This window comes from Melozone crissalis, unplaced genomic scaffold (assembly GCF_028551555.1).
Source record: "Melozone crissalis strain CALT ecotype California unplaced genomic scaffold, PUWL_Pcris_2 ptg000027l_1, whole genome shotgun sequence".
NCBI lineage: Eukaryota > Metazoa > Chordata > Aves > Passeriformes > Passerellidae > Melozone > Melozone crissalis.
Window position 1 is genome coordinate 83028961 of NW_026535805.1, and position 27207 is coordinate 83056167.

Sequence of the window (27207 nt, forward strand, 5' to 3'; positions counted from 1 at the left end):
AGCATCCCTAGCTGGGCTCCCAGGAGCTGTACACCTAGATGTGGCATATTCCCCAGGCAGGCATTTTATTCTGGCTACTTTGCTTGAAGCTGTTTGCACCCATCCCTCCATCAGCAAATGCAGGGGCTGCTTTACAGCCCCTGTCCTGAGAACTGCATCTCCACAGGGCTGCATGTGTGCACCACAGTTTAAGCACTTTGGGACTGCTCACAGTGAAATGCATAAAATGCTAATGTATTACTAGACTCCTACAATATTTTTAAATAGCATCTCTGGTATATAGAACTATTTTACAAGCAAGTCAGTGTTCCATGACACCAAAGATTTTTATTTTATCTTTTAAAGTTTAAATATCAGTGAAAAGTGGGTGTTGATAGGATCTGCCAGCAGCACAAACAAAATGTACGAATCCAGACTAGAAATGAAATGATCTCTCCACAACAGGGAAAGTAAGGCAGCACAACAGAAAAATATTCCACAACACACAGCACCTTGAAAGTATTGAACAAGCAAGTAGAACAAAGATTTCAAAGCACATTTGGACATGTGCTTCTTCAAGCAACATGTCAAAACCACTACCTTCTCCTCCCCTTCTTCTTGACAGATGGTCTGACTGGGCCCAAAGCCACACCACCAAGCTGTGATCTTGGCAAAACCCACAAGGTAAATAAGGCTGGGCACAAAGTACAACTGGATGGGAGGCATGTGAGTGCTGAAGGATGGGATCCTGGCGATTCAGGCAGCAGCACAAGCTGATCTGAAACAATGCTCCGGCACAGTGCCAAGAGTGCTCTAGAGGTAAACACTACTTAGCGAGGGCTGTATCCATCTCCAGTTGAGGAGCTGTTTAAAAGGTTAAACACTTTTCTGTTTAGAAGGTTAAACACTTCAAGTTTCCTGGGCAAATCCTAACTATCCTCATTTAATTTCAAGCTACTACAAAAAAAAAAAAAAAAAAGACAAACCACACCAAAATCTCAACAATTATTGATTTTTGTTTTCTCCTGTGCTGCTAGAGTGGTGTGAAGATGCAAGAAAACACTACCATGCTGTTTTGCAAGACAGGATGTGCTTCATGTGTTCCAAACCATCTCTATATGGGCTTTGTAAGATCAGCTGATTCCCTCTGAGCTAAAAACCACCGAGGAGATGCCAAGTCACATTGTTTAGGCAATTTTTTTTTGTTAATTGTTGTGCAATGGAACCATCTGCCTGAGTACCAATCAATAATCAAAGCCAACCATGGCCAGATGAAAAATCCCTCTGCTTCTGCAGGTTTGAATGTCAAATTACCAGTACCATTCAAATTCTGATTTGTTTTTAACTTCTGATCAAAGCTAACATAGCTGGGAAGACAATGCTTTCCACACTCTGCCTTCCCCCCTCCTCACTGCTCTGAAATCATCTGTCTCAAAGCCAGAAGTCTAAATGGAGTGTAGGGCAAGTTCAAAACAGGGAGGGTTGCTGGGAGTCTACTGCCAATTCCACTCTGCAGTCACAGCTTGCTCCCACAGCTCCATTAGCTGCCTGCAATCAAGGGCGGACGACTCAGCCCTGCTTGCTGTCCAGGTTTAATAGGTTCAGCTAGTTAATGAGCAATGGCTGGATTGCATTCCAAGACTTCACAACATTTCTAAAGCAATTAGGTGTACACTTTTCGGGCCCCTCCAAGAGAACTGCCTTGCTCGGCTGAGAGGATAACTGGAAGGCACAATTTTCAAAACAGAATAGTTTTGACACAACGGGAAACTGTCAGAAAATTCACCTTCTCCAAGTATCATGCTGAATGCATTGTTCCTTTTCCACAAACCTCTCAAGAGCTCACTTACCTGTACACCCCTGGATCACAGATTGCTCTTGCTAAATGAAACCAAGAGCTGTAAGCCAGCTGGAGGCTGGAAGCATCTCAGTTCATGTTCAGTGCTGACAGAGCAGGCTAAGGAGCCATTGAGTCAACAAAGCAGATCTTTATCTGAAAGCCACTGCAAAGGAAGGGGTACTTTTCACATGTATACTTTTTACACATATTCCCATCAGAGAACTGGAAGGCTCCTTGCAAACAACAGAACATTTATACCTAGATTTACAAAGCTCAGAAGCTAAGTGACTTGAGCCCTCAGGCATTCCTCACAAAAGCAGGACCATGTCCTTGGAGAGCGAAGCTACCTCAGAAGGCAGAACTGGGGGAAAAGCAAACATTTCTATTTGACTCACACATGCATTCACCCCCTGCACTCAAGCACTACTGCTCTAACATATGTACTGCTGCAGTGCCCCTCCTTCATGATTGTGTGTTTTTAAACTCTCACATCCAAGGCAAAGATCCTTTTGTTTGTTACAGGGAGGCAACTTCTCTGGCAGTACAGAGGATCCTCAGCCTTAAATGGCTGATTCACAGTTGGGCCAAAGTTGGATCTTCCAGGGACTCTGAAAGGACAACTTCTACAGCTGCAGGCTGTCTTTCCCATGCTCTTCAGCTGAACCTGAGGGAGAAAGAAGTCCTGCTGGCAAGGACCTGTCTAAAAGATATGCTACTTCTACATTACACCAAGTGTTGCGAGCCATGACCACTAAGCAAGTTAGCAGATGGCAGCCACACTGAGAGAGCATCCTCCTCTTCACGTGTGAGACTTACAAAAGTCTGGATACTTACTGGTTTATAACATCTTTACTAAAAAGGAAAGAAAACCAAGAAAATCTCCAAACACTCAAGGTCCCTTCACAATCCATTTCTGCAAAATCAGATTCCATTTCTCTGAGCACATCCACTATCTAAACTGGAGATAAGTTTCAGGAGTAAGAAATCCCCCCCTTACTCATTCACCAAAAGAACTCTTCGCTGAACTTTCAAAAAGACTTCTGCAACAACACAAGACTGGTCTTTTTACTTAAAAGGCAAAACCTTGGTATGGAAAAGAAGCACAGCTGAAGTGTTATATAATTTTTTTCTTCTATTATTCTCCATTTCCTTTGCACATGCCAGTCAAAACTATAAAATACTTGTGGGAGAAATGCAGAAGGCACGGCTTCACATTCCAGAAGATCCATTTCCATGTGCTACATACGAGCCAGCCGACCACCCAGGAAAGCCAGGCAAACACACTTTGGCCCACCAGTGCTGCAGTTGCTGACAAGCAGCCCTTCTCTACCAGGGCTTTGCCCTGTATTTCCTATGAGAAAGAAGCACCAAGCCTGGGGCCGCATCACCTCTAAATCTGCCCTGAAACAATACTGACAAGCGGACCAGCACTTTCTCCTCTTGAGAAGTGGTGCCAAGTGCTAAATATTTTTAATAAACTGGCCACAAAAAAGGAAATAAAAAAGGACAGAAGCCTGTCATACTATCACCTGCTTATTTGTCAAATCCTTCCATCCTATCCCTTTGTCCTCCATCACAGCACTTTCAGTCCAGTTTTGTTAGAGAAATGAGAGCAAGGTTGAGTCATATGTAGTCTTGAGGAAAGGTATGACCAGCTATTTTCTCTCCCTAAGAACCCTGGACAATGTTACTTTCTTTTCATACATCAATCACAGAAAGGATTGGTAACTGTTTCAGAGTCACTAAAAATTAATCAGTCCCTGAGAGGCCAAGCTGGTTGAGAAACTGCTGGCAGGAGCAACAGAAGTAGGCATGACTTGCCTTCAACAAAGCAGAAGGCATTTGGTTTTAGTTAAAGGGGTAAAGGGTACTAAAACTCGGCCAAGTATTTATTTATTGGACCAGAGTGCCTGCAGCAAGAGAGGAGGGTGAGATGGTGTAAAGTTTTTGTAATCCCAACCTTGGAAGAGAGGCAATTGAACTCTGGTTTCACTGTTGGAATAAGGCAGCACTGAAAATCTTTGGTATGTGCTGTAGAAATGATGATTTATAGAAGCAATAGGGTGTCAGTGTGTGTGTAAAACCAAAAAAGATCTAAAAGCTCTAAAAGCCCTAAAGCTTTCCCAAGACAATACCTTTTCTTTAACCTGCTGGCCATAACTTTCTGCCAGTTCAAGACAGTCAGGAGCATGAGGAAGCAATAAGCCACCAGTGAGATTGATGCTTTGCAGAATTATGCTTTCAGTTCAGCAGTGGGGAATGCTGACTGGGCATCACTGAAGCATAGCCTTGGATCTCTGCAGCGTTAAACAAATAAATTAAATAAAAGTTACAAGTATTAATGGAGCTTTATGCAGTCCTGACCCAAATGTCCACTCAATGGTATGGCTTCTTGATAATATTTCAGTACGGGCTAGTCTGTGCTAGCTGTGAATTTTATGGCCCTCAGTGATGTCCCCCCACTTGGTGTGAGAGTAACATAACAGGGGTGGGCAATGAGAGCCCCCCAACTCTGGATTCATTTCAACTCTGGTGAACACAACTGATTTTTGGTTCATGGCAAAGCACAAAAAACATGGAGGTCCATCTGAGGATGCTGCAGAGACTCATTGGATGTGTGGCAGAGAGCAAGAAAAACAATGAAGAGGAAAAGTGGAGTAACTATGCAGTCTTTAGCTGGGACTGTCAGGCAACAGTTAATGCTGAGGAATCTTGCAATTCTGTTTATGTTCTTTCAGCACAAGCAGGTGTTGGGAAGCCCAGGATGGGAGGGGCATGCAGATAAAAAAAAGAAAGAGGAACCACTTTTTTTTGTTGTGTGCGTGATCTATTCAGATGAATCTTTTTTACCGACAGGCTCTCTTCCTGGAATCAGCACGGATGCCCAAGTGACACTTCTGTGGCTCTCTGATAAACACACAGCAAATGTCTAGGTTATGTTGCCTGTTTGTAGTGGAGGCTTTGATGGGAGTTCTGGGGTTATTAAGTAATTTTTAACAGAGACATTATTAAAACCTTCCAGCTTTTTAAAATTTAGATTTATCTTGTTGAAGTTTTTTTTATTTTCATACTATTATAGTCATGTGCTGTAACGCTTACCATCTGAAAAGTGAGACCGAAAGGACACATACCCATTGGCACACATCTCATTTCTTCCCTTGACACTTTGAATACAACTGTGCACACGACGTTTACAGTGACAGATTTTGTACAGAAGAATGCTCTAACCTGCAGATTTCCCTCCAACTGCTGCTGCTCCTTGTCCAGTGCCAGAGCCACCTCCCTCCCTTTTGCTGCAGCCTTTTGTTACTGAACGTCAGTGTGACTGGCTGACACGGTTAGTGTGGCTGACATTATGCCACTGCTCTAAAGGAAACAGGCAGAGGGCAAATTAAAAAAAAAAACCAAAAACCCAACCAAAACCAACAACACCCAACCCAAAACCTTTACCCATCTTAGACAAAAGAAATCAGGCTCAAAGACCTATGACCAATCTCCCTCTTCCCAGTTATAGAGAAGGTCCTTGCATTACAATAGACATGGCATTTCAATCAACTCCTGCACTTGGAAAATGGGTGCACTTCTGCCTGCCCCAATACATATCCTGGAGTGCTTCAGTTCCCAGACATTAAAGGCAAAGGTGGACTGGCGGGGGAAAGAGGAGGGAACAGGAAATAAAATGGTTAAAACCAAAGAAACAAACCAACACGAACAAAATAAAAATAAACCACCAAAATGCAACCCAGCATCAGACAGGAGATAAAGCCTGACCTGTGATTCAGCAGATTCAAATGCTCAGAAGTACAACAGCCTGTGTGCACTACTAAAAAACAGCAGCAGTCCATTACAGTATGGATTTGCAGCACTTTGTCAGCAGTAATGATGTTACCTCATTAAAAGAGATAAATGCCTTACTGTACTACCAAAAGCATCTGCTCCTTCCTTCTCACCTGTTCTCCATCAGGGCGATCAGCAGCAGTGCAGTGAAAAGAAATCAAAATACAACACTAAACTCACTTAGAGCCACTTGCTAAAGTTGCTTTGTGTTGTTCTAATGTCAACGTTTTGATGTCATTTTTTAATGGGGTTATGCTATGCTTCCTACCAGGTACCTCTTCTCTTGACACTAAATCAGCATAACAAAGAAAACAAAGCCCTGTGAACCACCACGGCCCACCAGCTTTCAAAGGACTTCTCAAAAAATAAACTAATGTCTACTTCAAATAATTCATTCACTGTTGAGTAAATGTTGCAACTTCAACCACAGCAGGTGAATTAGGTTAGGGGGTGACAATGACTTCTCTCTGCTAACACCCTCTGACACATTGCCACGCTCAATAAAACAGTTTTCTTCCAACAGGTTCCTCTCTACATGCAAAGGTAGCAGTTTACAATAATGAATGTTTTATGCATTATTCCTTTGTGTATAGGGTCTCCCAAGTACACATTATTGAAGTCTATTAAACTCTCTATTTAGCAGAATTACCAATGTGCCTTTGGGGAAATTATTACAATGAAGCTGTACTGGTATTTAAACTCCAGTTGTTTAACAATCTTTTCCTAATCACCAATCCAGGTATAAACATTAAAGTGCAGTCAGACTTCTTTCAGTGCAGCATAAACCTGTCTATGAGCTGCTTATGGAAATTCATCTAAAAGAATGAGTATTTCAACTTGGCATGTTTTTCATAATTAGCCTCAAATGGCTTGTGATTTAAAATAATAGGAACTCCTTCCTGATCCTCTTCACCAAGCAGAGCCCTCTACAGTTAAACCTGGTTACAGAACCAATTAACTATTTGCAGCCACAGTGTTTCTGTCAGCATACTAATATCTGCAAGATACCAGCCCATTCAAGGAAAATTTGGCCAAGAAGGTCCCATTCTTTAGAAATGGCTTTTCTGTGAGAAAAAACCTGTCCTGGGTGCAAGGGATGGAGCAGTCCAAAAGCTGCCTAAATGCAGTGCATACCCAGGTCCCTCCTCTGGTCCAGATACAACTCAGAGAGTTGGGCAAAGCCACAATAGAGCAGTTACTAACTGGTTTTTGTGCCCCTCAGACCATTTCCCCTGTTCATTTTGCACAATACATCTTTGGCTAGCTACTCTCTAAATGTGCTTGGTTTTGTGGCAATGAGTCAAACTTGGTTCTAAATTTGTAATGTGTGTCTGTACCTGCCGTGACAAGAACAAATATTTTTCCAATGGGAAGAGTCTCACATTCTCAGGAGAAGAGGAAGTAAACTTCACCCTTCTAGAAATCACAGAATTCAGCTTCCTGGGGTGGGGTAGAAGAGACCTAGGTCTCAACCTTTCGGGTTTCCTCCATGACCTTCAATAAATCACCGTGTTCCTGCCCTCATTTTTCATCAGTATGAAGTGCTCAGGTTCTATCTATGGGGCAGTCAGGCTCTCCAGCAAACACAAAAGGTATCTTGTTCTTGCTAGTATGTTACACTAACAGTTTTACAGCTTCAACCCCAGTTCAATATTCAGTCAATCTTCAATGGAAAAATCAGCATTAATTTATTGAAAAAACACTGAGAACAATCTTACAAAACCAGTGGTCACAGAAACAGAATATAAGTAATGGAGCTGAGCAAAAGGGCTTGACATCTTATGAACATCTTATGAAGACATCTTCATTAACATCTTACGAAGATGCAAAATTTAGGCCATCATACGTGCATGTTTTGATACGCCAGAATTCAAATTTTATGTCCAAATACAGATAAAGGGAGGACTAAAGCCACCACTGGAAGCTTCTTCTGACAAGTATGAGTCATATACTATCTGCTCTTCTTGGCTCTAAGGCAGGGCTGCACAATGAAGTTGTTTCCACCAGGACCAGAAGTCCTTCAGGGAACAATCCTCAGGAAAAAAGCACAGCAAACAGGTGGGCATATTTTAGCCATGCACTAATTTCCCTATAAATCAATGGACAAAAGCTCTTCCTTTCTCCAGTTACAAACCCAGAGCCAAATCACCTTCTCTGTTTTACAATCTCATTGACATTGCTTAAGTTACACATGCACCAGAGCAGATTTTGTCCTTGGGGGCACTGGGAGACCAAACCTCCCATAAATAAGAAAGGAAACAATCTGCTCACCTTCACTGAAGTGGGATGAGGAATGTCCCTTTGACCTAAAGAAGGAGACATATGTCTAAGAGACAAAGGGAAAATGCCACTAACTTCACTTCAGTTTACCTCACCATTAGGAAAGACTCTTATGTACTTAAAAAGTTTTTCAGGCCTTTAAGGCTGTTTTATGCAACTGCAGAAGTCTATCAGCTGTTGGCTTAGAGAAGTTGCTGGTGTCTACTTCACTGTCATCCATCCTGTTTGATAGGGGGGATCAAGGGTGCACTCCATTGCCTGAATTTGTCAGTGCCTTTTCCTATCACTTACTTCTTTACCTCAACACTGTTTTCACAACCATGAGGTGAAATGCTTCTGCTGAGCTGTACAAAGTCCAACCCTGTCTTTAGCTTAGTTTGCTGATGACTGGCTTTACCCCATCAAGCATATTATGGTCAGCTTCATAAGCACCACCACTGGCACAAGAGGGAATGGGGCAAGTCCTGGCCAAGGACAAGGTAGGAAGAGAAAGACAACGAGTGGTCGTAACTGGGACTGGCATAGGCTGCCACAAAACCTCTGGTCCCTGACGTGTGCCAGAAGACATTGTACAAAAGCACGACAAGTACATGTTGTGGCATTTGACACGGGGACATTGCAATATCCAGTGTTCCTGTCTTGTTATGGCATTGTGTTGATCACAGCAGAGGACAGACCTCACAAAAGCACCTGGCAATACAATGTCACGTTTATTCCACAGTACTTGGTGTAGACCATCATTTGTTACTATGGCAGGTGGACCAGCAGCCACCCCAGCCAAACTGTCACTTTGTCTCTCCTGCCACCTACTGTACTGAAAACCAAAATATGTGTCACCAATTCATGTGCATTTCCACTTGTGTTTGGAAATACTAACCTTTAGTTCTCATAGAAATGCCACTGCATGCATATGGGAACTCCCCGCTATCATCACTCCTTCAGCAATGCTATCCAGTGTTTCCTGTTGAAGGCTAACTGCAGCACTTGGAGCTCTACTTAATTCACTAATGCTTCAGGGTTAAAATTAGCATTAAATACTAAAAATTCTCCAGAGTTTAGAGTGCAAACCCCTCTCTCCTTTTGCCCCATGGAGAATTAATCACAGAAGATTTATTTTAAACGGTGAACAGGCTATGATACCCCATAAACCTCTGCCCCTTAATTTTCTCTTATGTCCAATGACAACACTCACTGGGGGCAAAACCCAGCAGAAAAGTAACTTCCCATTGAGCGTGTGATTGTCAGCCTGTGGGCAGGGGTGAAACTCCTGCTGCACTTGAGCTGCACAACCAAATGAGTGTCACCCAAGAACAGACCTGCCCCATGCAAGAGTCTGTTTCAGACCGTGGTTTACCCTTGTCCTTTTAACCTCTCGCTCTCACAAAGCCATCGGAGCAGGTCTGGCTGTGCCACCCGTACCCTCAGCAGTGCAGTGCTACCCACGGCGTCCTCCCAGGCAGTCCCACTGCCTACGACACCACTGCTGCAAAAAAGGCTGCACTGATGCTTGTGTCCAAGCAGGGCATCCCAGCAGGAGAATTATTTATTCATAACTATCTGGGTCCTGCCATCCTTCTGGACACCGTTAACCACAGTGAACAGCATGGAGAAGGGCAGCAACGAGTCTGAGCTGGTCCAGACCAGTCCAAGCCCACCACAGGGGCTTCAAATCCATTCATGGTACTAGAATGTGGAAACCAATTAGCAATCAACTCAAAACCAAATAGACAGATATCCCATGTTAATTATCCCATGCCATTCTCCCAGAATGCACAACAAGTTTATTTTTCAGTATTTTATTATTAATTTTTAAAAGTATTCAAATAGAAAATAACAAGTTGAATTTTGTAATAGAAATCTCATTACTTTGTAGTAAGAAGCTACCTTGTGGGTGCTGGTTTATTTTCCCATGTATGGTATTCCCTTTTACCTACTCAACAGCTTAGGGTTTTATGACAACAGTTATCTTTGATCCAAGGACTATTGTGATGAGGGAGGAAGGCATCCAATACTTGCATGATCCAGTAAGCAATCAAATGTATTTATTTATGCTGTGACCACAGTAATCAAGAGGTATTAAAATGTGGAACGGAGCATCAGTTAAGTGCATTTTAAATCTGATTTTTCCCTGGTTGTGGTTAGGAAATTGTTGACTAGCAGGACTCTTTAGGGTCTTTACAGGCTGCAATTAGTGAAGCAGATACAGAAGATAAATTGCTCCACTCCTGCAAAAGCAAGTCTTATTTTTGCAAGTAAGAGTGGGCCTTTCATCTTGGCACTTAAAATTTGATCAAGTGAGAAAAAAACATTAATATAATTCCACTCAATCCCAGATAAACTTCTCTGAAAAATGAGGACATTTCTTCTCCTTAAACAAGTCCGACAAGGCTATAACTAAAAACATTTTTGTAACACACAGAGTTCAGTATGAACACTGGAAAACAATTGGCAAGAGCAATTGGAATGTCTAATCCCAGCTATTTAGCCACCAAAATGCTTCAAAAGCTGTGATACATCCACTTAAAAGCCAAATATGGCTCACAAAAAGCTATTAAACATGAATGAACTTATCAAGAAACAACAGTATGTTACCATTAATTGTACAAAAGCTGCAAAGAGGTTAAAAAAAAGACATTTCTACAGCATCTGATCAGAAGTGACTTTCACTGACACCAATTTAATTTATAACAAAATCAGGGCAATAAACTAAAGGATCACATTAGCAGTTAGTAATGCTACAGGAGCTATCAGTGAAAAGCTAATGAAATGAACAGAGCCTTAAAACAACTTTGTATTTTTTAACACAGACTTGAAAACCTGCTACTGCAAAGGCACTGTCAGAGGGTGCTTGAGCATACTCGCTAGCAACTTTCAGACAACTTTTAAGGTTCCCTAAGGATGCTCCAAGGAAATTCAAGAAGGCAATTTTGTACACAAATGCTATCTAGACTGATGTATCACTTAACAAACCTTAACCTTAAACCAAAAATTTAATCTCCAAAAGAACTTTTACCTCCGCTGTGCTTGACCATACAGAAGGCAAAGAGATTTAAGCTTGTTTGGTCTATGGCCGATGGAGACTTTCTAACAGAAATGGAAACTGGATGATAAGCAGGTAATAAGCTGCTCCCAGAGTTTCCCTTGCTTTGAGCAGAGTGAAGCCACTGGGAGATTTCGGAGCAGATTCTACAAACAAGCTGTTAAGAAAAGCTGCTATCCAGAAGGCTCAACAGGAGGAAAAAGGAAGCAGGGAAATTGCAGTTAATGGGATTTGGCTGCATCCAGAAAACAGCTAGGTTTCAAATACATTACAAACAGTCCTGCACTTCACTGCTGCATCAATTCATTGCTGGATGAGAAAAATTTATTTAGACTGAACTGTTTAGAATAAATCTTGTCTCTCCCCTGAAATGTCCTTTGGATGAACACACGACAAAGAGGAAATTGCCACCACTACACTATAACGTCTATAATTTTCTGTTAGGGGGAAGGAAGGCTAGGGATTTATTTATTTATTTTGAGGTTATTTCCTAAGTCTCATAAATGGACGCTTGGGCCATTCACATTAGATATCACTGCACAGTACTATAAAGTTTGCCTAAGTTTTCCAAGGGAGAGAATCACTATCCTGTCCCATGAAAGGATAATGTGACATCAAACATAGAGGGTTACCTCTCTCCTAGCACCTCTCTCCTTGTCACAACATAAGGAAGTTGAGCAACCTCAGCAGGAGGTTCTCAGTGCCTCCCTTCCCAAGCCTTGGTGGGGACATCCTGCTCATCCTCCAACCTAGGAGGGAGAGAATTAGTAGTTTAAAGCAACTAATTAAAAGAAAAATTGCCATAGACAATGTCCTCTACCTTTGCAAACTGGTGCCAACCACAAGACATGATTCAACATGTATGAACTCCATACTTATCCCTCTCAGATCCCAAAGGAGGCAGCGCCACAGTACGTGCCAGGAGGGAAGAGGCCAGCAGCAGCAGAGAAATTTCTAGTCTAATCATGAGACAGACAGAAGAATGGAAACGATAGGAGAAGTGAGATAAAAGAATTAGGGGGCTGATAGCATCAACACACTTTAAGAAGAAGGAGAGGAAGTTGAGCGGCTGTGAAAGAGGGGGAAGGAAGAGCAAGGCTGATTTTCCCGATAGACAGGTCATAAACAGTTCCCGAAACCTGCCTAGTCGGGCTGCTTGTCTGACGTACAGATGCAAAAAGCAACACATGTGGCATCTTTGAAGCGGAAAAAGGAGACGTTGAGGACTGGGGCACTCCGTAGGGGAATGAAAGACTTACCAGTCTTCTAAGTGCCATAAATAGAGACGAAGCTAGAGCTTTCAACCAATAATGAATGTGAATAGTTTAAAAAGGAGTTTTGCAGAATGGTCCACTAAGACAAAAATCTTAAAAACTGGCTCTTCGCAAATGCATTTTCTTCTGGAAATCCCACACCCACTGCTGAGAGATTAGCTTTACAAAGTGAGAATTTAACTGGAATTGCAGCTCTGGGTAACAACAGGAAATGTTGCTCACAGCAACAGAAAATGTAGGATGAATAGGTTTTTGGGGAAAAAGGGAAAGAAAGTTACAGTAACTATGCAAACAGAATAAATAACAGTGCTGTCCTTCTCCAGAACCCTTCCAAGGATCTCAGAGCAATCGACAGCCATTCCCTATTAAAGGCTGCTCTGCTACGGCCACAGCTTATTGCACCACCTAGGTCCCAAGCCAGCCACAGCTTATTGCACCATCTAGGTCCCAAGCCGGGCTGCACTGCTCATCTTTGTAGTTCTGTCCCTCTGCTGATCCTCACACCAGACATCAGCTGATGGGGGGTCTGTGCCCTGCAGGACCCCAGCTGGGACTTGGGATGTTGCCAAGTGCTCCTTGTACATAAGTAACGAGGTGGCCTCATCAAGGGACAGACAAGACAAAAGGTTTCCACCGAGTGAGAAAGCTCCAAGCCCAGAAGGGAAGGCCCTCCCCACGCTGAACGTGCTGTGCTCAGCGGCTCAGCCCAGCAGAGCGAGCGGGCTGGGAAAGCCAGCCGTCTTTCAGACAAAAGTGTAAAAAAGCAGCAGGAGGAGAAAAAGGGAAAGACAAGGTCAAGTTAGAGGGAGGCAAGCTCCAGACAAACCCTCCCTTCCCCAGAGGAAAGCACCTCAACAGACATTGCTGTGGAGTCAGCAATGCAGAAGATACTACTCAGCAGGAGAACACGTCATGTTAAAATACAAATCGTTGTTTACATGCTCCCCCAAGTTCCTTAACTGTTGCTGAGAATTTTAGGAAATACTTTGCAATGGACTTGTTTTACTGCATGTTTCCCACCAATTTCCAGTTCCAGTTTCTACTTCTATTCTTAATTTTTAATCACCACTGGGACAAAACAGTAACATTTAGATACTGGCTTGCTAAGAAAACTGGAGTAACTGGGAGTTATATTAACAATACTTAAATACAGTCTATTTAAAGCTTTGAACGCATCTTGTTAGAACACTGCATAAATTAACCCAACCTAATTCTCTAGGATGTAACAAGATCTGAAAAGCTCCAAGTTTCATGTTCTCTCTTACCACCCACTTAAAAAACCAAAACCCAACATGCTGGGGTTAGCTTAGGTTGCAAACGAAAACAAAATTCACATTCAACTGAATAAATGCAATTTACTCCTTGGTGCAACAAAGATGATGCCACAACCAGCTCAAAACCAAAGCAAGAAGAGGTTGTCTCCCACCCCCTCCTCGCATACCCCCCCTCATTTTTACTGTTAATGATGCCCCCCCAGCCTGACTGCTCAGGATCCCTAACTGCTGGCTCCATCCCTCCCCACTGTCTGAAACCATCCCTGGATGGAGCAAAGCGTGCCCTGCTGCTGCTGGACTCGCAGTCTCCCCTGCACTGGCGGCCAGACAAAGCAAACTCCAGTTGCATCACGGAGCAAACTCATTTTCCAGCAACCTCCCAGCCCGGAGTTTACCGCTACTGTAATCCGGTGCTGTCAACAACGCCGCCTTTGTTGCGCACCCGTGCGCACCGCTCGCGTTGTTATTTTGCGTGTTTTATTATTTCTTTTTTATTATTATTATTTATTTTAAGGAGAATTTTTGTTTTAAATGAGTAATCTGTTTTCGAAAGATTTCTCCTCCGTGCTGGCTCCACCCTGTACTGTAAACGAGACATTACCTTATACAAGAATGAATCTGCTGCATTCCTCTGTCTAGCTGCCTCGCAGCACATTTCCTACGCTCACAGCAGCCCCGGCAGTGCATGCTCTCCCACCCCTTCCCCCCCACCTTTTTCTCTTTTTTCTTTCCCCGTTTTTTTTTTTTCCTTTTCACTGCCTCGCTGTGTTTTTGTGTAAATGATCTCACATGACTCAACAAATCCATCTGCCTGGAGCAGGCCAAGTTTGGAGCCTTCCCAGGAGGGAGGAGAAGAATTGCTTTGTGGAAAGGACCTGGAGCTTTGCCCTTTCTCTGGCTCAAATTACCCGCCTGTCAGGCCTGACGGATTTGGCTAAAAATAAAAGGAAGCGGGCCGTGAAAAGAAGATGAATGAGCTCAGCAGTTCCTTAGATAACATGGGGTCTGGTGTCGCCCAAAGATCCCAGAGCAGGAACTTCGGATGCTGGACATGTAAGTGTGGTGCTGCAGCCTCAGTGAACTCGGCTGCTTGAGGACCAAAAACAAAAGGCACAAAAAAAGGCAAAACTAACCATTCGCTGTTGGAAATAAATGCCTTAAAGACACTCAGAGCAGGAAAACTGCCTGCTGTAGATTTGGGCTTGTAAATGGGGAGATTTATGGGGTTTCCAGAGGGGAAAGGGGGTGTGGGGGGGTGTGGCAGGGGGCCGTACATGATGTCAGCCTCCCGCCCTGACCAGGGAGCCTCTGCATCCTTCCTGCAAATGCCTGCCCAGCGCCCGCAGCGGGTATTAAGCACTTAGTTTGGCAATGTAATGACACACTGCAACAATCTGTAATGCGAGGCAGTCAGCAAAGCCCTGGCTCGAAAAGCTCTTTCTCCTAACCATTAACCATATGTTTGGCTCCGCCGCCGCCCAAGTGAGCGGGTGTTCCAGTGCACCATCTGGTTTCTATCCACACAAGCAACTGCAAAGCACAGAGTATTTCCCTCTGGAGCTGTGTCTTCCTCCCTGGCCCCTGGTCCCCACCCGGCTCCCCACTCCTCTGCTCCCCATCTTCCTCCTTCCACCCCTTTCCAGCAGCAGCTTCACCTCCCTGTCCCACTAATGGCTCGAAGCAGTGAGACCACAACCACCCCACCAAAGGTGCAGCAGAAGAGCTGTGTTGTGCTGCCCTCCGTGATCTCACACGCCTACACACGTGTGTGAACACACACACTCAGAGGGACTGCATCCCCCATCACCAATGTATCGCATTAAAACATCAGTGTGCTCTCGAGTGGCCCAGGAGCCGCTGCAGTGTCCATCACGTCTCGCTCACGCACACATGCGCACAGCGAGTGCTCAGTTTGGATTACATCAACTCTGTGCCGACACTGCAAAAGGACTTCAAGGATGTACCTAACAACAGGAGGACCAATAGCAGTTTTATCTCCTGTTCTCATGCAGGGCTTTCTACGGACATCAGGTGTTGGTCCCCCATCCCACCACAATAAGAACGCTCTGGGGGGATAAAATGAAGTACAAAAGGAAAAAGAGAAAGATAAATGGAATGAGAGTGTGCTGAAGAAAAAGGAATGAAAATATTTACTCTTCCTGTGATAACTAAACAAGCTCTTTCTGAAACGATAAAAAAAGCTTTCAAGTGTTGTATTTTAGAAGGCCTTGTACCATATGTTTGCTTTACGACTTTATGAATTCTAACTACTATTTATGTTTTTAAAGCACTTCCATCATTCCGTTTGTTTCTGAAGTACCTATGGGACATCAGCAGTAATTTTCCCCTCAGGCTGGCCAATTTAAGATTAATCATGACCTATTGCAAGAAAGTATTCAGGGATGCAAGCAATAGGATATTCAGCGAATCCAACACTTGCTCCTTTAAAGTAAGTTTATATTCTGCAATGAGTCACACATACTGTGTTTATCCAAGTTACCAGTGCTACAAGGGAAAAAAAAAGCCCATTACATTTGCAAATACATACAAATCACAGCTGTAAGCACCCAACTGCTTACACCAGGACTTGTTTCTATGACTGGATATTGATTTTTTTAAATAATGTGTCATTATACCAATGTTGATACAGCAACTAGCTTCCTGGAGTATGTAATTTAATACTAAAAAAAGCTGGTTTTAGGAAATATCAAATCCACACCCATTCATATGCTTTCTAAATGTCCTTCTTGGTCATGACTACAGCAATGCAAAGCCACAACTGCTTTTTTCCTCACCTTGCACCTAACGAAGAAAATGCACTTGCCAGTTAGAAACAGCTCAGTCTAAAGCAATAAAAGCTTTGCTGATCTCAAAAAATACTGCAGAACTTCTTCAACAACTTCTTCAACTGTTGCTAGAAACCTACATTGGAAAAGATGATGCATATTTTTCAAACTTCCTCTGTATGAGAAATCAGTGAAAGAAAAAGCACACCGTAGGCCCTTATCCCAGAATCAAACAGGCGTGGGGAAAACCATATGCTTGTGAAAAGCCTGATGACTTCACTAGGATTGCCTAAGAAGATTGAGGATAGGATCTGCTCCCAATTACAAATGTGGAGTGCAATTAGCACTGTACACTCCCCCTGCCTTCATTCTGCACTCCCCTTCAGTGAGGGAAATAATTAAAATTATTTAAACCATAAGAGATGCATTTTAGCTAGGATTTTACTTTTCCTACAAAAGGGGATCTAAATATGTTCAAGTCCGTTAATTCAAGATAATATGTTGCAAACATTAGTATGCTTAAATATCACACATTAGGTTTCCTACAACCATGCAATGAGAAATTGTCTTCACACACAGAAAACAATCGGCAGTCGTTCTCTAAAGCAGTAAAGGTCTAGGTGTGGGTCTTTCAGCAGATAATGATCTGCTCTGATCCAGAAATCCTTTTAAAGGGGGAATTCAAGGGAAATATTTGCAGATTCAGGGTTCTGCAGTCTGAAGGGACTGCTGATCATTTGACCTTCTCCCATGAAACAGGCATGGAGCGTCCCCGCCTACATCAACGAAGCTGTAAGAGGTCGAAGGAGAGAATCTCCTAGGGTCAGAAAAAAGCCCGTAAAAAACCCCCAACAAAACAAAAAACCCAGTCTCAGATACAACAGCCTGACATAAAGCAGGAAGCTACTGCAGCCCCAGCATCACTCCCCAGCACTGTGGGATTACTCACACCCTCTCATCTGGTCTGAATGAATTAATAGCCAGCTACTGGGGCTTGTTATACCTTGTCACCTTCCCCTACTCCTCAGCCCCTGAACAAAGGGCCACTGGCAGCCTGAAACCCAGCCAGTTTTTAAAGCATAATAAAAAGTGGTGTCACATTATTACCTGAATCCACTGAGTCCTCCTGCCAACAACGATGTTTATGAAATCACATTTTTCTGTTTTTAAAAACTTCTCTCTTGCCTCATTGCTCTGTGTGAAAAACAAAACAAAAGAGATAATTGATTAACTGCAAGCAATTATCTATTATTTGCATTATAGCAGTTTTGCAGTAGATATTCAGGTCTTTTGTTTTCTGCCTCATCTCATAAAAATATTAAACAAGAAAAAGTTTTTTCCCCAAAATTACTCATCGATCAAACAGAAGCAACAGATACCAGTTTGGAGAGGCAGATGAGATACCACAGCCCTCCACTTGTAGAGCTACACAGAAGAACACAGCTCTCCTATGTCCAAATCCTCTGCCCTCTTCCCAGGCCATCCTGCCTGGCAGCACCGGGACCAATGCCAAGCAGACAGTGCCACCAAAAGCAAAAATACAGAGGGAGAGAAAGCTCATTAAATTTCTTTCAGTATCAACAGCAAATACATGCCACTAATAACCACAGCAGTGATGTAAAAATACTTGCAAAATTGCACTGATGGTAGATTACTTAATCATAAAGTTTCTCCATACTCTGTACCTACAACATGATTTAAGTAGTGATTCCACTTAAAATTATCAAAAGGGTCTTTCAGTCTGTGTTTACTCCTCGCTTCCCATATTAGTAGCTTTAAGTTTAGTGTCAAATTCTCCTGCCAATACACTTCATAGAAGACATTTAAATAAGGAAGAAAAAAGCCCATATGGTAGAAGTCCAGCTGAAGACACAACCTCAAACACCCACCCCCAACCCCTCTGAATGGACAGAAGACACATGCTCAGTAAAGGAAACTGGATTTTCAGTACTGGAAATACCATTAGTTTTTCATTGTTTTCTCTGAAAAAAGAGATGCAACTCAACCATGTGCTCATGGTCCCTTGCCTACCTTCACAAGGGCATACACAATTAAACCCAGACAGAGAGCACAGGCTGGGGGATATGGCAGCCATACCCTTCCTGCATTTCAGGGCTCAGGCCTTTGGCATACTCTGCCCATTGTTGACATGGATGACTGACACAAAGTTTTGCTGCAAGATTTTGGTCACAGCAGTGTGACTGAGACATTCTCAAAAAATCAGCTGGAAAGGCAAAATTCTTGCAATCTCTGGAACAGAGTTTAAACCTGGTTTTAGCTTGATGCCACACAAAACAATGAACACAGTCTAGTGCAGGGCAGAGCAGAACAGAAGTGACCATTGCCTCTGGCATCTGCTGCCAATGAGACCAGGGCCCCCTCCCAAGCAAGGAGGGTCTCCTGATCCAGGTGACCTCCCCACTGCATCCTGGAGTCATCTATGCTCAAAACGGAGCAGTCAAGATCTGGGCCAGAGAATGGCAGGGAAAAACATGTCAGAACAAGAAAATTCACTTAATGGGGACAGAAAATTGGAGGGTTGGATGGGGAGAGAGCAAGAACTGGGGTTAGGCATGGAGAACTAACTGCCTGCTGGCTGTACAGCTGCAGCACTGCTGAAGAACCACGTCCAAGACTGTATTATGCCACAGCACAATGCCATTTGTTTGCTTCCTGCAAAGTCTTTGGTGCACCACAGGTATGTTGAAGAGAGAAGGCTGATGAGTTCAAGCACTCAGCCCTGAGGAGGGAGGGAAATGTGGCAGGTGAGCGCTGCATGCTGCAGCTGCCTTCACTCTTGGCACAGGGGATGTACCTGAGCTGTGCATCAGGGCTTCAGGGCAAGAGTGCATGACAACTCTAACAGCTGTTGGCAGCAAGGATGGCAGCCACCCTGACACTCCCTGCCACCCTCTCAGCATCCAGGCAGATGAGCTGTGCCTTGGAGAGCTGCCACGCAGCTCCAATGAAGCTCCACACCAGTCATTTAAACTCAGTATCCCTCAAGTGGCCATTAACAGTGAATTCCTAACCAACCTGAAAACCTGGCTTCTCTCAACTAAATGTAATGAACAGTCACAGCAGAAGGGAACTGTATTTCCAGTACACGAAACACTAGGAAGTATAGAGACATCTCAGCAGCAAGGCTGTAACATCCTCAGGATCCTTTGTCCTCTTAAGTCTCTTCCTGCAAAGTGGGGCTTCCCAAATCATCTGTCAAATCCTGAAGCCTGACACTGGTAAATGGAGTAAGATAGTGAGGAAATTACAAACTTCTTCAGTAGGCTTTGAGTGCCATGCCATAAATAAAAATATGGGCCAAATATGGGACAGCAGGGAAAAAACAAGATGCTGAATAGGGAGTTTGCCCAGGGTTTGCAGCTACAGCTGGCAGCAGGCAGGCGACTCGCAGAAAGAGAAGAGTGTGATGAAATACTCAAAAACTGTCCATGCATTTACAAGATTTGCACAAATCCATTTTATACCAGAGTGTCACTCTGAACTTATAGACTCATAGAATGCTTTGGGTCAGAAGGGACCTTAAAGATCAGCTGTAATGTTGCAATGTATTTATGTATGAAAATAAAATTACCAGTAAATAGCTGAAACTTCCTTGGATATTATGCTACCTTAGACATTAATAGCTTATAACAGAGCACAGGCCCACAGTCAACCAAATGCACAACACAGGAAGACAGACCTTAAAGGTAAATAATTCAGGACTTGAATTCTTTAAGGTAAATAATTCAGGCGCTAATGAATTCACTGACTGTAAATAGGGAGTGCCACTGTGAGGAACCCTCCAAACTGCCCTACATCCAATCCTCAGGAGTGCAGAGCAGAAAACTGTCAGCAGAAGCATGTCTCAAACACTCCTGGCTACAGCAGGACTCTAACACAAAAGAAGTCCTGGACAGGAAGAGACAGCTACATAGACTGTTTCCAGCACTCCGTACTGTGACCATGGGCTGCTGAAAAGGATGTGCACTTTCGGAAACACCACTTGGACAAACAGTGAGGTGGCTCTGATGCAAGGAAGCCGACCCATGTTGCATCCAACGGAAGCCTTGGGGAAACCCTTCAAGGGTAGCCAACATGGCAGTTTGGTCTAGCAGTGCTAAAAACACACAAGACTATGGGTGAAGCTGTAAGTCCTTGTTAAATACGACACCCTGTAAATAAAAAGAAGCCAGACAACTCCCCATGTCCTCCTTACTTCACAATCTTTCTTCTCTATCCTCTTTGATTGAATATCACCAAGTGCTTTTATCCATACCTGAGAATTCCTGTGCATTCATCAAAAAGCATTTCAGCCAACCAAATCCCATCAACAAACCACAGAATAAATCCTCATAAATTCTTAAACTACCAGCAAGTGTCAGTCTTCCCAGCCTGCACCCTCTAGTACCAAGGAGCTGTTTTGCAAGCAGCAATTATTCCTGACCAAGCAAAGAAACTCTACCAAAGTCGAGATGCAGACAGCTGTCAGTAATACAATGTTTTTGCTGCAAAAAAAACCCCCGAACAAATCTACCAGGATTTTTATGCTGTCTCATACTTAAAAGTAGTATTTAAAACCACCCTAAAGTTGCCTCACACCCTCTTACGAGACCTACATGAAACCAGACTGTGGAACAAAATCCTGCCTTTCGCCGGCAGACAAGGGCATGTCAGCAACAATAGCCAAGGCATTGCAAGGGTGCTGACAAGCCTGTAAACACTGTATGGGAACATGCCCGTGGATCTGCAGTGGTAAACACAACTGCTGTTCTTGCTCTGTGCCCAGCAGAGATAGAGATCTCATCACCAGCAGAGATCTGGGTCACCACAAGGAAGCTGGAGTTATCCCAGCACCATCATCTTTTAGGTAATGCTCCCAGGAGGGGAAACAAGTATGTGGCAAGGTTTCATCTGATGAGGTGCTGGTTGTAAACAAAAACAGTGACTGGGGGTTTCCTTGCTCCTTGGTGATATCATCCAAATAGAAAAAAAACCCCAATGAATTTCATCTGATGTCTTGTATCCAAAGTGCTTTGCAGAATGAGTTTGCTGCAAATGCGAGGTTCAGATTGCAGTTTCTCAAATGCTTGTAAATGCACCTCGACTGGCAAAGTCTTCCTCGTAAACACCAGGCTAAAAAGTATTTGTTTGCTTATCTTGTACTTCAAAACTGAAAACCCAAACCTAAGGAAGGAAAACCCTAGAAAGACAATGTTTAAATTGAAGTATAGATTTTAAACATATGATGATTGTGAAAAACAAATGTTCTGAGTCTCCACACAATCAAGAAGCTGACTATCCAGGCACATGACTGAAAACGAGATCACCTTTCCAGTCTCTGCTAACCCAAACTTTTGCAACCTTCCTGTATGCCATTTCCTTGTTTACATCTCATGGTTCGGGAGTTCAACTTTTGGGGAAACATGAATGGTAAACCTAGAAAGTGAAATGTGATATTATTTACAGAATAGGAGAGCACGCTGTTCACAAGAATTTGTAGGCGCACACATCCCAGCCCTGTTCCTCAGTTCAACAACCACTCCTGAAATCCTGTACCAACCAGATTAGCTGATGTACACATGCCTGCACTCTTGGAGAAACAATAGTCTCTTTCAGTCCATACAGTCTTCTGAAGAACCAGGCAAAAACGTCATGGGAGAAGTTAGGAAATATCTGCAGAAAGCAGCACACAAGATGAAAGGCAGAACAAGCCTTTTAACTTGCACAAAGTACATGACATGAAGGATAAGCACAGAACTTAGTTACCTAGCCTCTCTTCCAAAGGGATATTTTTTATTTTCCCCAGGATGGAAAAGAGGATTGTTGAAACAACTTAAAAAAACCCAAAAAAACAACAACTGGGATAGTGGAACAGCTCCCTTACAGACAGACCATTACAAGCAAAATTCAGCTCCAGGAGCTGTGGCAGACCTGGGAGAAAATACACACTGCCCTGAAGTGCCAGGATGTCCAGCAGACAGCTGGGATCCTGGCTGGTGTGATGAGCCCTCCTGTCCCCAGTGCACAGCACTCCTTCCTCCATTCCCCTCCCAAACACTGTTGCTACAGAAGACACAGAACTATTTTTTAATTAATCCAGCACAAAGTTGGAGCTGCCTCAGGGTTAAGCTAAACATTTTCTGTCTTTAACCACTACAGCAGAACTAACTACAGTGAAAAACACTTCACCATAAGGCTAGGGAATTGAGGACAGAAAAGAAGCTGCAACAGTCACCCCTGACCTCTCAAAATTTCGCCTCCAGAACATGCAAAAATAAGAAACTGAATTTTTAATCAGCTGAGAAACGGGGCAGGGAGACACTCTTGGTAAAATTATTGTTGTGAATGTCACATAAAAAGCCTTATGGAATTTTACCATCCGCCTTCTGTTCCAAACTGTAGGTCTCCAAATAGCCTATCAGACAAAATCCAACTACACACACTTTCAGGAAAGCACTCAGCACTGAGAGACATTTAAAAAGCATGTAGTTCTACAAATCCTTTTCTCCTCTCACAAGGGGCTGTAACTCCTGCAGGAAACACATGCTCCTGTAACAAAGCAGGTATTCTCTGCATGTACTCACACTGCCTATTATTTTTTTAATCATCTGGTATGCATCTTCCTAGGCATGCTTATGTTAGAGGAAATACTAGCTTTAGGTCTGCAAAAGAACACTGACTACCTGTTCTGCATGAACACCCTGAAGGTTAATAGTGGAAATCGAGGTTTGAACTCTGCCTCTGCCTTGTCCATACAACCACTGGCATTTTACCACATGTGCTTCCCCCCCCCCAGCTCATGTTCACTCTCTGCAGGATTTTACTATGCAGTCCACCAGTACAGTATTTTTCGGATGTAGGAGCAAGTCAAAACATATTTTGATGTGTCTAGATTGCACAGAGAAAAATTGAAAGTTGATCACAGAAGAATACAAGTTGCTTTTTCATTTCACAGCTCCAAGAGTCAGAAAGGGTGAGTAGAACCCTGATATATACCAGATGTTTTAAAGTAAGGTGGAAGAGCTGGTGTCATGAAAGCTTCCTGACAGCTACCAACTGGCCTTGCTATAGTGAGCAGGCTTCTTCTGCCTGTGGAAGATTACAGTCTAATGGAAAGGGAATATTCACAGCCTTCATGCACACATATAATCCTATTCTCTTTTATTGAAAATAAATTTGACAAGTCCATCACTACTAAATGAAAAAGCCTCAAAACTGCATCATTTTGTTACATATACAAAAAAAGTTGGGTCTGGAGCATATCCATGGTTTTGAAGCACCACACTTAACCCAAGAAATGAAAAGGCAATTTTTTTCATTTGTTTCTGTTTCTAGTAAGTCTTGAGTCAGTTTCCTCCATTTTCTTCTGAATTTGTGTTTGGATATTAAAAGCAGCAAATAAAAAAGGCTTTCCCCTCAGCCATAACCCTCATTCCACTGCGTACTCTACAAATACATATGGAGACTTCACATCCTAAAAAGATAAGTTTCACCTTGTTGTTACAAAATTTGAGGGTTTTTTTATATCTCAATAAAAGGGAAATTTCATCATTAAAACAAAAAGAAAAGAGGAAGAAGAAAAAAAAATCAGCCCTGCAGAAAATCATAATTTCAGAGTTAACAGGAATATGCATCTATCACTTAAATTGGCCCCTTGGGTGAAGCCCATTGCAGAGATCAAAAGTCTTTCCACAGACCTGGGATAAAGCCTGGAGAGCTCAAAATACTGATGAGAGTGGACATCACTGTTCTTGACTGCATGGTGTAGGGGTGCATGAAGGCAAAACTCCCATAACAGCACTAACGCCTCCCAGCATAAGAAACCCCGGGCACTCTGGGTACCACAAAAGCACGCACTCTGGAAAGCATTTCAGACAGTGATACAACTCCCTGATGACACAGGGAGACTGGTAACATTTTTTGTTGGTGACTCTGCAGCTCCTATTTCCACAGCCCACGCTAGTTCAAAAAACACCACAGGACACGTGTGACGAAAAAAGGAGTATCTCAGGCCAGGGTGAGATAAATACACACCAAGGTGAAGCAAGATGACAGCTGGCATTGCTAAGGAATACATTCAGGGCAGGTAGCTCAGTCTGAAAACTGCAGGTTGTGCCGTGGATAGCAAGATCACCAGGCAAGAGGGCACAAACTGGTGCTGTGAACACCTTGCACAGGGACCAGTGTGCCAGCCAGGTGACTGGACACTTGGAGACACAGCAGGAACCAGTGAATCAGCAGGAAGACCCTAGACTACCTTGCACACAGACTGGAAGTGTAGGAAAGCCCAGGGTTTCCTTTGTTTTCTGTGGGGCTCCTGTTTCTGTGTTACTGCACCATGATTCAACTGCTTTAAAGATGCAGATGTCTGGTATGGCAGGTTGCTGGTAAGGCAGCCTCGTGTGACTGTGTGAGTGTGGTGTGTGTAAGGAGGTGTGCAGGGCACAGCTCAGGTCACTGGAGCTGCCTGCTGCCACGGTGCTTGGTCCCAGCACTGGAAGTGGTGGTGGGATTGTGCCTGCCAACAGCTCACCCTGAACGATCCCACAGGAGTGTCTCTCACGCCTTCCATATCCAACCTAAAGCAACTTCTTCACCTGAATTATTTTTCTACATATTGTTTATGGTAATAAAAAGAGGTTTTGGAGATTTACCTAGGGCTTGTGAGGTGAAGGGATATTTTTCTCACAATACAGTTGATATCTGTTGTTTTCTTCTCGTGTTCCTTTGTGCACATACACTGGCCCCTTCTTGCAGCCTGGCTTTGCCTGAGGTGCAAGTAAGAATTGCCAGCTCCTCCAGTACTAGGAGGAAATCACTGCCTCAGGCTCACACTGAAATCACTCTTTTTCACATAGGACTGTGGACATAATCCTTTGCCCAATAAATAGCCCATGTTCTTCCTTATTGCTCCAGATGGATATGAATGAATGAACTGCACTTTTTCTGAACACCATCTTCTGCTTTTATTGAGTACTTCAGTCACTGCCAACTGCACCTCCTTGCCCTACAAGGCATCAGTTAAGGTTGCTGGGTCTGATTTCCAAGACCCCTGCTCTAAGTCTCTTTAAGAGGAAAAAAGGTTGGATGCTATTAGCCCTCTGAGAAACCATGCTTTTAGTCCATAACCACGGGCTCCTGAAACACAGCTGTTAAGTGCAAATCTCAGTCTCTGAAATTTTCTTTCTTCTACCTCATTATCTTTACTACATGCCAGCAAAAACCAGAGTCCCCCCACAGGCTGAGGGAGGAAGTCTTTATGTTTCCAGCTGCATCTAACTCTGGCTAGTCAACCAGATGCAAAATATTGCATCAACCTGATGTTGACTTCAAAGTTTCAAAATTTTCCTGTTACAGCTGGGACTAGGTGCTTGTGGTTTCAGTTACCACAAGGGAAATGGAATCTCACAGCCAACACTTAGATTACTTCCCAACACTGCCGGGCTACCCTCAAAAGAAAAACAACCAAAAGATGTCAAACACAAAATGGCCTAAATCAGACACTTAGAAAATGCTCTGTAATACACAAAAGGTGCAATTAATTGAAATAAATATTGAAGCTCCCTGTAAATCATCATTTTAATCTTAAGAGTAGGATAGGATCCCCTAAAGCCAGATCCCCTCTGGCTACTTTAGTTCTGACCACTAAACTAAAGCCTGCAGGTGGCTGACCTCATACCATTGTTGTCTTCCAGCCAGACTGCTCCAGTTAAGCAGCCTTCCATATTCTCATCAGAATCTATAGACTGAAACTCCATTTTTTCAGTAGTCATGCACAGAAAAAAAAAAAAATTTCAACTTGCCAATGAAGAACAAAAATACCAGATCAATGCACATAGAGTCTTAGAATAAAACTCTAATCCTTCACTTGCTAAGAAGTGTCTTTCAAAGAAATGTTTATGTTAAAATTTAGAGTTGTGTTCAACATTAATCTTAGGGAATTTTACAACAGAATGTACCAATTTTAAAAGGTTTCTACAGCCTTAATGAATTCCTAGAACCCATAGACAGAAATTAAATAGGGGGAACCTACAGTGTTGGCTAGACATATTTCAATATTTGTTACCATAGAAACAAGCCAGTAGATTTAGGATTTGGAGTTATCCTTGCTATAAAATATTAAACTTCTTACAGTTTTTGCATATGTATATTGTGGCAAGAACACTGTCAATCCTGATAGAGCCCAAAGCATCTTAATTATTTAACAGGATTTTAGCTTTGTTTCCCTTTTTCTTAACAGAGGATCTTTTAATTTATTTTTTCCTTGATAGACTTATTTTAACATCTTCCAATAGGAAACACTTGTGGCTGACAGAATGATATACAGGAAATGAAGACGTGTTTTTCCTCAATGTTGTGTTGAAGTGGTAAATAAAAGGAACACACATATAGTCTAATAAACAAGATTCACCAGTAAGTAGCAAAATTACACCAGTTAGCACTTGTGATGATTTTACCAGCTAAAAGTACATTAAATGTTATACTTCATTTGAAAGACAGTTCAACTTCAAATTTGGTGGTTTTGTTTTCAATCGTAGCAACGGAGAAATGCTCAAGAACGAAAGTGATTGAGATAACATCTCGATACTTCAACAGTATCAAACACTTCTGGCAGATACCTGAGAAATGAAACAAAGCATTGTCCTTTCATGCCTCAGAGGAGCATCAACAGCTGCATTCAAGTCACAGCACAACTGGCGAGCAAAAGGATCGGCAATTCCAAGAAAGAGGAAGGACAGATGCTTCCTCCAGCAACACTCCTTCAAACAGTAAGGAGAACACGCTTGTTTAGACAATTTCAGTGGTGGAGGGGACCCACAGCTCAAGACACCATCCAGGCAAGAGCTCAGCTTGGAGCAGTGGGGAAGGTCAACACCTGGCCAAGCGCAAGCCCACT

At 43.0% G+C, this 27207-nt stretch overlaps 1 protein-coding gene across 2 annotated transcripts in view; it reads right to left on the bottom strand.

The window, feature by feature from the left end:
* The window catches only part of BACH2 (BTB domain and CNC homolog 2), a 183189-nt gene that overhangs the window by 122776 nt on the left and 33206 nt on the right, over positions 1–27207 (bottom strand). For both annotated transcript variants that reach the window (XM_054279575.1, XM_054279574.1), the window contains exon 2: positions 17418–17504. The gene's annotated coding sequence lies outside the window, so the exon portion shown is untranslated. The remainder of the gene's footprint in view (positions 1–17417; positions 17505–27207) is intronic.